This window comes from Macrobrachium nipponense, chromosome 13, assembly GCF_015104395.2.
Source record: "Macrobrachium nipponense isolate FS-2020 chromosome 13, ASM1510439v2, whole genome shotgun sequence".
Classification (NCBI taxonomy): Eukaryota; Metazoa; Arthropoda; class Malacostraca; order Decapoda; family Palaemonidae; genus Macrobrachium; species Macrobrachium nipponense.
The window spans coordinates 48186698-48199481 of NC_087206.1; positions in this window are offsets into that span (position 1 = coordinate 48186698).

The window sequence follows — 12784 nt, forward strand, 5'->3', positions numbered from 1 at the left end:
TCAGAGAAATTGTTATAACTTGAAATTAAAAGTTTAATTAATTTTTGAAATAATTATTAAGCAACATTAATCAAAATTTATCAAAAAAGAAAAATTAAATTAAAACTATAACGCAATAATTAAATTTGAAATGAAATTTAATTAAATACAAATTAATTCACAAGTGGGTTAGATTCAAACAATTACACAATAAAATATTATTCAAACTAATTAAACACAATAAAGAAAACAAAATGCATAATATGAAAACAATTAAAGCATTGACAGTACAAACATTATGCATAAAATACAAAATGGACATTTCAAAAGAACAAAGCAAAAGAAAAATATAATAACAATAATAATTTTATCTAAATACTGTAAAAATAAAACCTTGAAGTGCACTTCAAAACATTGGTAAAATACCTTTATACGCAGTTGCAACTTCTCACTCAAAAAGAAAGGCCTGTTACAATCTTCAACATCTTCAACACTTTCGTGGGCGCCTTCACAAAACTAATAATAATAACTATGCTTCAGATTCCACAAACAACACTTACATTAAGACAATTAGTTAACAATATTGAGTGACCTCTCCCCCCCCCCCCTCTCAAAGGGAGTTACAAGTAACAAGTGCCTCCCACCAGGCACTTAACTTTAATTCCCCTCGAGTGGTAGTTGTTCCCAAGGTAGAGGAATTCGATATGAGGCGATGATAGAAGCTTAATATGTGATCTAAAGATGAAAGTCAAGTGTGTAAGTGACAAAGTATTCACACATTCACACACACACACACACACACACAAATATTAAGCCACAGATTTCGACCAATATCGAGTCCCCTGTACCCTGGGAAGATCTGGCACCCGAGGGAAGTTGTAGTTTAGAAGTGCCTCCCCCCAAGGCACTTTTGACTATAATTCCCCTGGGGGCCAGTTCTTCCCAGGGTACAGGGGACTCGATATTGGTCGAAATCTGTGGCTTAATATTTGTGTGTGTGTGTGTTTGTGTGTGTGAATACTTTGTCACTTACACACATGTCTCATTTTTATATTACATATTAAGTGTGTGTTTGTTACTAATATACACACCCATACATACACTCATGCAAGCACACACACACATATACATGTGTATATACATGTATGTGTGTGTGTGAGTGTGTGGTACGTGAGCGTGTGTCTGTCTCAAACACATGCATATGACAGGAAATTCACACACACATACACACACAAACACACAGCATAAATGTCTTGTCACAGAGACATATGTGTATGTGGTGCGTGTTTTTTTTCTCACACAATGCACATGCATATGTATATACACATATGTCTCTGTGACAAGACATTTATGCTGTGTGTTTCTGTGTGTATGTGTGTGTGAATTTCCTGTTGCATGCATGCATGACTTACTTTTAAACACACACACACACACACACATGCCTCCACGCACACAAACTCACACACCTGTGTATGTGTTTGAGACAGAAAGTCACTCATGCACCACACCCACACACACATGTATATGTGTGTGTGTGCTTCATGAGTGTATGTATGTGTGTGTGTGTGTGGGAATTTCTCGTCACAGACATGCGTGATTTATTTTTAAACACACACCCTCGCATATATACATATGCATGTGTGTTTATGTGTGTGTGAATTTCCTGTTGCAGACATGCATGACTTTTTTTAAACAAACACACATACATGCATACATATGCACAAACACATATACATGCACATAGGTATGCATGTGTATGTATATCTGTGTGCTTGAGAGAAATGGACACACACATATATACATATATACATATGTCATGCACATACACACATATATAAATATGTCATGCACACACACACACATATATACATATGTGTGTGCATGATACACACTGCAAAACATGATCCCACGCATTCGGGGTACGTCGAATAAAATGTTTGCGATTCTATCGCTGATGGATCTGGAAGTTGGGTCAAATTCACTGGTATGTCAGGCACTGAAGTGAGTTTACACTAGGCCTCACCCCATGCCACATGCGTAAGACTCATCACCAACTCCTCCCAAATTCTTGTTAGCTCTCATCATGAGTCACGCCACACCACTAACTCATCCAAATGAGCAGTCCAGTAGGTGGGGCTAACAAGAATTTGGAGTTGGTGATGAGTCTTATGCATGCGGCGTGGGGTGGAACCTAGTGTAAACTCACCTGAATGCCAGATCCATCAGCGATCGAATTGCGAACATTTCATTCGACTTACCCTGAACGTGAGGGAACATGTTTTGCAATGTGAGTGTCATACACACACATATATACATATGTGTGTGTATGTGTGGGTGTGTGACTATTTCTCTCAAATACACACATATACATACTCATACACACATACTTGTGTGCATTTATATGTGTTTGTGTGCAGCCATGAATGTGTGTGTGTGTGTTTGCGTGTGTGTTTAAAAATAAGTCATGCATGTCTGTGACAGAAAATTCACACGCACACATAAACACACAAATTTCTTGTCACAGTCACATGTGTTGCGTGTTTTTTCTCACACACACATGAATATGTATATATGCATGTATGTATGATGAAAAATTCTCACACAAACAAACACACATACATACACTCGCAAGCACACACACACATATACATGTGTATATACATGTATGTGCATGCGTGTTGCGTGTGAATATGTGTCTGTTTGTCTCAAACACAATCACACATGTGTGAGTTTGTGTGCATGCAGGCATATGTGTGTGTGTATGTGTTTTAAAGTAAGTCATGCATGTATGTGACACGGAATTCACACACACGCATACACACACAAATTCACAGCATAAATGTCATTTCATAGACACATGTGTGTAAGTGGTGCACGTTTTAATTTCTCACACACACAATACACATGCATATGTATATATGCATGTGTATTGTGTGTGAGAAAAATCCACGCACCACATACACATAAGTCTGTGACAAGAAATTTATGCTGTGTGCACAAGTGTGTGTGAATTTCCTGTCATATACATGCATGAATTACTTTTAAACACATACACACACGCCTGCACGCACACAAAATCACACATGTGTATGTGTTTGAGACAAACAGACACACTCACGCACCACATCCACACACATAGACACATGTATATGTGTGTGTGGGGGGTGGGATTTCTGGTCACAGACATGCCTGACTTATTTTTAAACATACACACATGCATATATACATATGTGTGTGTGAATTTCCTGTTTCTGACATGCATGACTTATTTTTAAACACACACACACACATATCCATGCATGCACAAAAACACATACATGCACACAGGTATATGTATATGTGTGTGTCTGAGAGAAACAGACACACACATATGTATATATGTGTGTGTATGTGTGTATGAAACTCACACTGCAAAACACATTCCCTTGTGTTCATTTCCACTATGTTTTAATGTGAAGGAGAAGTCGAATGAAATGTTAGCAATTCGAATTTGCTGGTATGTTAGGCGTTGAGGTGAGTTTATACCAGTCTTCACCCCATGCCGCATGCGTAAGACTCATCACCAACTCCTCCCGAATTCTTGTTAGCTCTGCCTACTGAACTGCTCATTAGGGTGAGTTAGTGGTGTGACATGACTCTTGATGAGCAGTCTAGTAGGCATGGCTAAAAAGAATTCAGGAGGAGTGCTACAGACCCCGAGATCCGCTCAGGCTCTATATTATAATAAACAAAAAGGATTCAACACCAACAGTTGAAACTTGGAATACAAACATAGAAAGAAACTCAAACAGAACAGAAGTTTATTTACAAGCTCACTAACAAAGATAAATGCAGAATAGTTTCTCCTATTTACATAACAAAATGAAATCTTACAATATGTGAACTAGGAAAACAGTGCGGTAATGAAATACTATCAGGCCATTTTGCAGCGGTCGAAATCAGTGATCGAAGCGAGGGCTTCTCAAACGGGGACAGTAGAAACTTCAGACGGCTTCTTGACTCCGTACTGCAGGAAGAAATGTCAGTCTTAAAACTTGAAGGGCGGGTTCCTCCTCAAAACCACTTGTAGGATGTTTCTTCTATGAAGGCTTGCTCAACGTCGGAATCTCTCTCTCCGACTACAGACGACTTTACTTGTTTCCGTTTACACTCTCTCTCATGCATCCTCTTCCTCTCTTATCCTTCGTCTCTTCCTTATTTTCTCTCTGATGATCTGCTTTCTTCTACTTCCTCAGTCACATGTATATATACGGCGATCTGGGGGCAGGGCTGAAAAAAGCAAAGCTTAACCACCAAGCGTCACCGTCCCTCGACAGGAACTTTTTAGAAGGATTCAGACGAAAAGTTACATCATAATACGTGGCGTTTCTAGCAACGTGACGGCGCGTGCCGAGTTCCATAACACACCTGAGTATTCTCGAACAATCATGAGAACAGACGCCTCCAATACGTGCGGGCATGCCTCCTTGCTACTGACCTACTCGAAGAAGATGCATTTTCCTTTCCTTTAATATATGATACTTCGCTATAGAGAGATTATCATGACACGTTCCCCCAAAAGAAAAAAAATGAAATCAACTGATTTGTTTTTTTTAAACAAGAATCAAACAGCAGAAGAACAATTCTGCATAAAGCTTTAACTCAGTTAAACAGGCACATTCACAATTCATTCACCCAACCGTGAAAACAGGAAACGGTCATCAGGCTACTCATTCTGAAAAATCTCTAGAGAGGCTATCAGCTATAACATTATCCTTTCCCCTTTTATGAACTATCTTCATGTTATAGTCTTGTAATTCTAAACTCCAACGCATTAGACGTTTATTCTTATTCTTAAACCTCTCCAAATAAACTAACTGATTATGATCCAATATCACTGGCATCGATTTCTAAATTAAATTCCTTACCAAAATCAGGTAATAATAGAACTGGCTCGTGAATCATCATAGCCTTTAACTTGTTGAAAGCTTCCACACACGCGCCATCCAATAAAACTGCGTTCCTTTTTAAACAGATTAATAATGGGAGCGCTTATTTCTGAGAAATTTGGTATGAATCTACGGAAATACGAAACCATTCTGAGATCTCTCATGGCCTGTTTTTTAGTAGTCGGATTAGGAAATTTACGATAGCTTCTATGTTTCGATCCTTTGGACAGATTTTACCAAGATCTACCTTATGTCCTAGATAAGTAATAGAGGCTTTTCCAAATTCGCATTTCCTTAGATTAAGAACGAGATTCGCTTTGGTAAGGACCTCCAAGACTCTTGCTAAAATTCTTACATGATTCTCCCAAGTCTCTGAAAATATCACAAGATCATCTAAGTACACGACACAGTTGTTGATGCCATTTAAAACTATTCATAAACCTTTGGAAGGTACTGGCTGCGTTCTTCAAGCCAAAAGCCATAACTTTGGGCTTGAAACTACCAAATGGTGCTATAAAGGCGGATATTTTCCGGGTTCGTTCACTTAAAGGTACTTGCCAATAACCTTTAGCCAAATCAAGCTTTGAGATGAATTTGGAATTTCCGATTCTATCTAAGCAATCGTCAATCCTGGGTAAGGGAAAATTACTTTGTTTAGTTACACTGTTTACCTTCCGAAAATCAATGCACAATCTATCTGATCCATCCTCCTTTTTCTCCAGAACTACCGGGGAACTCCATTCACTCTCGCTAGGTACTATCAAATCCTTATCTAGCATGTAATTAATTTCCTTCCTCACAGATTCTGCTTTTTCTAGGCTCAGATGATATGGACTTTGCCTAATGGGTTTTGTGTCCTGCAACTCAATATCATGTTCTAAAATATGGGTTAGGCCTAGTTTGTCACTAATAGTGTCAGGATAATTCACTAAAACATTACGTATTTCCCTCAATTTTTCCTTTTCTAAACCCTGATTAAAAACGTCGAAATTCTTAAGCACCTCGGAGTTTATCCCAGTACTAATTTCTTTCTGAGACACCATTACTACAGGCACGGGGCGTTTGTTATATTTCTTGAGCAAGTTTACATGCAGCCACTTTGCTCTACGCTTACCCATATCTATTAAATAATTTAGATTTCCCCTCTTCTCTAAAATTGAAAAAGGACCTTCGAACTTATAAGATAAGGAGGGAACTTCATTCTGGACTAATACTAAAACTTTATATCCCACACAGAAACTTCTCTCTTTCGCTCTAACATCATGTTTCCGTTTAGTTTCCCTTGACCTTCATTCTCGTTCACCTTTGCTAGTTGCCAAGCATCTCTTAAATTGTTTTTGTAACTCTCTAGATTAATTATGTGGTGCGCTCTACCTTCTTTACGCATTAAATTACATTTTAACATTTCCAAAGGACCTTTAGCGGTGTGACCGAAAACCAGCTCGAAAGGACTAAACCTTGTAGTGTCATTCGGTGCCAAGCGTAAAGCTAACAGAACAAAAGGTAACTTTTCTTCCCAGTCATGCTCAAAGTTATTACACAATTTTCGTAAACAACTACTTAACGTTTGGTGAAACCGCTCCACAATACCTTGTGATTCGGGATGATAAGGTGTGGAAGTTACGAGTTTAATGCCTAACTCTTTCATTCTATCACTGAAATATTTGGATACATTATCACTCTGTATAATGCGAGGCAGACCAAACTTAGAAAAATAATCTAACAATCATTTAATTACGGTCCTTGCATTACAGCTTCTTACAGGTATCGCCTCTGGATAGTGAGTTAGTCTATCAATGATTGTCAACAGATATATACTCCCTCCCTTACTTCTAGGCAAAGGTCCGACCATATCGATAACTACATTCTCAAAAGGTTCGCCTACTGAAGGAATATTACACAACAGAGCTCTGGGAATTACTTGATTCGTTTTTCTGGATACTTGGCATTCATGACAGCTTAAAACATACCTCTTCACGTCACTTCTCATTTTAGGCCAAATATACGCCCTACTAATACACCTGAAGGTTTTATTTACTCCCAAATGTCCTTGCTCATCATGCACTAACTTCAAAACTAGTTCGCGAAGCTTCCTAGGAACCACTAATTGTTCTGTGATTTCCTCTTTACTACCTGACTTTGGACGAACATAACGACACAAAACTTCATCTTTTAAACAAAACGTTTCCTTACACACATTATCGAGATCATCATCCAGCTCACATTAAAAAAATCGGGTTAGTGTCTCATCCTCTCTCTGAAACTTGACAAGTTCATCCTTATTCAAAAGGTTAGTCCCTAATTCATCACAGTAACTATTACTTGATTCCACTACATCGACTACGTTATCCTCGACAGCTACACCTTGGCTGTTACTGTCATCACCGATAGAGTCAGGTCTCTCAGCCACACTCATGCCAAGATCAACACCGCCACCTCTATCACACTCATTCGAATCCACGAACTCACACTTGTTCGAATCCATGAACAAACGATGACCGTAGTCTATATCTGTATCTAAACCAGACCTAGTTACTACCATTTCGGGCACTGGAATCTCTCTCACAACAGGATTCACATACTTGGATAATCCATAATGGAATTTGGATGCGCCGACTTTCTGGACGTGAAGAGGTGCTTTCATGCCTGCCGACTTACTACAAAATCTCCCAGGCAGAACTTCATATTTTTTGCAGCTAATAATCCTTTTTTATATATAATCCTAGGCGATTTACGCACAAGAACACACAATCATGCTTAAAATACATACACACACACACACACATACACACACGCACACACACACACACACACACACACACACACATATATATATATATATATATATATATATATATATATATATATAATATATGTATGTATGTATACACACACACCACACACACCGCATATATATATATATATATATATATATATATATAATATATATATATATATATACATTCACACATGTGTGTGCACGCGCGTGCCACGGAGTGTAAGAGAGAAGTTTTAGGTACAGAAGAACTCTAACTGATTGATATAATTTGTAACTCATATTCATTTCTATGAGATGCAAAAAAGGCAAAATTAAAAGAGCAAAATTATTAATACATGTACTACTGATATAGTATTATACTTAATTCGCTTTAACATGCAATTAAGCCTGGGAGAAGTTGTAGTGAGTCGGCAAGTGTGAAAGCACCTCTTCAGAAAATCGGCATCCAAATTCCAGATGGGATTATAAAGGTTCTTTTTTAACACAAGGAGTTCCCCATTTCTAATCAGCGTTACTATTCCCAAGACTCTTGCTGTCATTTTCCTCGTAGTCTGGAGCCCTCCAGATTCTTCGCGGCTATCGATAGTTATAGTTCAACAACCCATGAACTAATTCATTTGCATGCTTCTTCCTTTCGTTATGTTCAAAACTAATTATCAACCATTTCTGTAATATATATATATATATATATATATATATATATATATATATATATATATATATATATATATATATATATATATATATTATACACTGTGTGTGTGCGATCTAGTGCTGTTGTTGTTGGAGATTAAGCAGGCCTTATGCCTGCACGGGCTCTTGCTCACAGAGCAGCCCGTAATCCTAGTTCTTATATCTTTCTGCCAATATGTTGCATATTTCCTTTTTTTTCATTCGTTAATCTCCCTTCAATTCTTTAGAGGGCCCTATTTTCTATTCTTCTTTTATTTCATCTTTTTTGCATACAAGTACAATAGTTTGGGGTTTTGCTTGATATTTACTAGGATTTTTTCTTCCAAATCCCATTTTTCATTTTCTTTTGATTGTATGATCTTTTGTTCTGCATTTTCTATCTTACTTTTTAGTTCCATCACTTTCCATGCGTTTATTTCTTTTGCAAGACCTTTTTTCCACTTTCTGATTTTCTGGAACAAGATCCTTCTGTCTCTTGGTATGCATGACTGATGTTTACTTTTCTTCTTCGGTATATATTTATCCACTATTTTCTCTAATATTTTATATAATACCTCCGTATTTACACTTACGAAAATGTTATCCCAATCTTTGTTTAATTCTTCATTTATTTCTGACCATTTTATATTTTTACTGTATAAATTGTATTTTCCATATCCTTCCCACTTTTTCATTTCTTGCTTATCTCTGTTTTCACTTCCTTTGGAATGGACTGTTAATTCTATGACATTATGGTCTGAAATACTCGCATTATAAACTATTATTTCTTTAACATAATTCACCTCGTTCACAAATACTAGGTCTAAAGTATTTTCTTTTCTTATTGGCAGGTGATTTATTTGTTGAATGTTGTATTCTAGTAGCATATCTAATAGTTTTTCGAATTGCCTCTTATCTTCTGCACTACTATTACTCTCTTTTTTATATTTATAATTACAACCACAATCTCCTATTCATTCTTTCCAGTCTACGAAAGGAAAGTTAAAATCTCCGGATAGGAGAATAGTCCAGTCCTTGTGATTTCTACATACATTATCCAATTTTTCTATTATTGTGTCAAACTCTTTAGTATTAGGGGGTCTATATATTACTATGTTCATTAATTTTTCAATTTCAAATTCTACCGCTATTAGTTCACATTCTGAGTTACTATATTTCTCATATATTTTTCCTTGGTTTTTGTCTTTCCCATATATCGCGGTTCCCCCTTGATTCCCATTTTTTCTATCTGATCTATAAGTTTGGAACCCTTTTATTTGATCATCATTACCAGTCTCTTGGGAATACCAGGTTTCACTTATATTCATTATATCTATTTTCTTTTCAATTTGGGTTAGTTCTTCTAGGAATTCTATTTTTCTTTTTGAGTTACTCGTAGAGAAAGAGAGAGATAAAACGAATGTCGCCTCAGTGCCTTGGTGCTACAAGGTCATTGCTACCAACAGATTCTTTTTTTTTCCCTTTTAAAACTGTACCGAGGTTGGAACCTCGGTAACAGTATTTGGAGGCAGACAAAATGGTCTGTTTTGAGTTACATTTCTGGAAGTTACTGGTTGTGAAAATGAATTAGGATTTTAAATATTAGGTGACAGGTGATAGGAATTAGTTAGCCGTTGTTCTGGTACTGAGAAGAAGAGTTTTAATTGAAGTCAGCATTTTTGCTGCTGTGAGACGTCTTCAATGATGCCTCTCTCAGTTGGTATCCGTGAGTGCGGGTATTTGCTAAAGTGTTCCCTGCTCTGGTACTAGATCGTGATTACACATGCAAGTATGTGTGTATTCGCGTGTTTTTACATGAGCGCGAATCGTCAGTGTAGTGTTCTTTCATTGACGGCATGAGTGTTAAAATTTTTTATGCCCCTGTGTTTTTTTCTTCTTTCTCTCTTTATGTGTGAATCATTTTGGGTTGAAAGAGACAGTTCAGATCACCATATTTTTTCTCCCCCATAGATGCAGAACGTTTTAATTTTTTTCAAGATGTGTTGATCTTAGCAAGTATTTAACGGCAACGCATTCTTTTTCATACATTTGTATGCATATAAAAGTTTCATGCATGTGGCTCAGTTCTCGGAGTGCTTAGATTGCTTTTTTGGGGGGGCCTTGGAGACAGCATCTCTCATACATATGAACTCAGCGTATTTTTTACTGACAACCAGCAAAGTATGGTCCAGGGGGTAGTGTCTAAAAGGAGGGTGAATTTTTTTTTTTTTTTTTTTTTTTTTTTTTTGTCACCGGGTTGAGTCCTTCCATCTTTTTTTTTTTTTCTCCCTCGTCTCCTCCATTTAGCTTTGAAAACAAAAGCTCAACGCTTTGGCCTAGATAAGGGGAAATCAGCTGTTAGCTACCGAGAGGAAATATTTTAAGCCCATATGGTCTTTTGGAACGATTTTCGTTCTTTCTTTTGTGTAAAGAGAAAATGAATATGATGCAAGCTTTCCTTGTTCTTTGGAGAATGCCTTAGACTATTTTAGATATTTCTCCTTATGATATCGAGATCAGATTTTGACCACACCCATGATGTTCCCTTGATGGTATGTATTGAGCAAGACAGAGTCGTCCTAGCTCTTGTGTCTTCTTTTAGCCCGGTTGTTTTTGGTTTTCTGTGATAGCCCTTTGAGTTTTCCTTTATTATGGGCTCAGTAGACAATTGCTTGAAGTCTACGTTTGTCACAGATGTTACAGGTGTCACGGGAACAGTCAACTGTGCCATTAGCTTTTCTTTTCCCCTTTTGGATGTTAGCCATCGCTAACGTAAGTTTTTTTTTATCATGAGCGAATTTGAATTTCTTTTTCTCTCTCAGAACAGTTTATGTGGATTTTTAATATCTCAGTTCGTGAATTGGAATCATTTTTCGGTGATGCGTTTATAGTTTCAGCCGTTTGATGCTGCAACGAGACTACTTAAGGGAGAATCTGTGCATTTTTGGATGTGTACATAATGGCACTACATCTTTTTTTCCTGGATATTATGTTCCAGAAATGGTTTGGGCTCTTGCACAATAACCTTGTTGTGTGTTCAGTTTTTCTGATAGTGTTGCAGAGCCAATATCTGATGAGGTGTCAGATTTTCTTTTTTCTCTCTCCTTTTTCCCCGAGTCCATGAGCATATGTCGCAAGATACGACAATTATATGGCACTTGTGCTTTTTTTTTTTTTTTTTTTTTTTTTGAGTTGTCGTGTGTTTCGGCAAATATTTCCAAGTGTCTATCACATGAGAATTTGGATTTTGCTCATGGTTGTTTTTGTGGCAAGTTTGCCAGTGATATGAAACTTTATTAAGTTTCTGGTGGCCTGTGCCGAAGTGGATATGAGGAAGCTTTTGTTTAGACACTTCGTGGTTTGGTTTGTAATGAGATATGACTTTTATTTTTGCAGTTTTTGCCCTTCTCAGCAGCTATGCTAAACTGAGAGTTTACAGTTTTTACCAGTAACATTGAGCTCTTATGGATGCTTTTCGAGGTTATTCTACTGGCACAGTATTTAGAGTCCGATCACGAGGAGCATTAGGGGTATAATATTTCGGTCATGTGGTATTTTGTTTTGTTGGAGATGCTCCAGAGTTTAGGCCTATGGTGGAAAGAGCCATGTTTTAGTCCGCTGTTCTGGATTCATTTATTTTTGCAGTTATTTTGGTGCCAATGGAAACCTTTGTGAGAAAAGATATGTGGTAATATTTTCAAGTGTATCAGCTAGATGCTTTGAGTGCATTTTTTCGGGGACAGAGTTTCTTTTTTTTTTTATTACCCTGCTTGGAGATATGACGAAATTTTTGGTAGTTGGTTTTTATTCCACATTAGGGAAATGGAGGGGAATATTTTTATTGCCTGGGTGGTATCATTAATGTGGTGATAATGTGGGTGGTTTTTTTATTATTTTTTTTTTGTGCTGAGTCACAGTTTTGAGTGTGAGTTTCCACTAACGGCAGGTGAGTTATGTTTATAATGCTGTTTTAGCTGATTATGTTTATTTTTGACCAAGTATATTGAATGTTCAGTTCTCGAGACAGACATTTGCTTTTTGGTACTAGTTGAGGTCAGCGGAAAGCTGTTGTGAGTACTGTCTGCGAATTGTGGATAAATATTACCGGTGGTGGAATTGTCTTTTATTAATTTGGTGATTGATGACATGTCTTTGTCTATTGAGGATAGATAGTGGATTTTCAGGACTCTTATTTTGGTTAGTCTTTGGCCTAAGTTTGGTTTACATTTGCCATTTTCTGTGGTTGAGCTGAGATAATTCTGTTCTTGAGATTTTGAGGAAACACGCCCTGCATTACGTGGCTGTTCTGTTTGAAGGCTGATACGGTGATAATGTTTCAGTATTTGGCCGTTTTGTTGCAGATATGAGTCTGTATGCAGGTTTTTTCTGAGTTGTCGCACATGTCTAAGTTGACAATATAACAGCT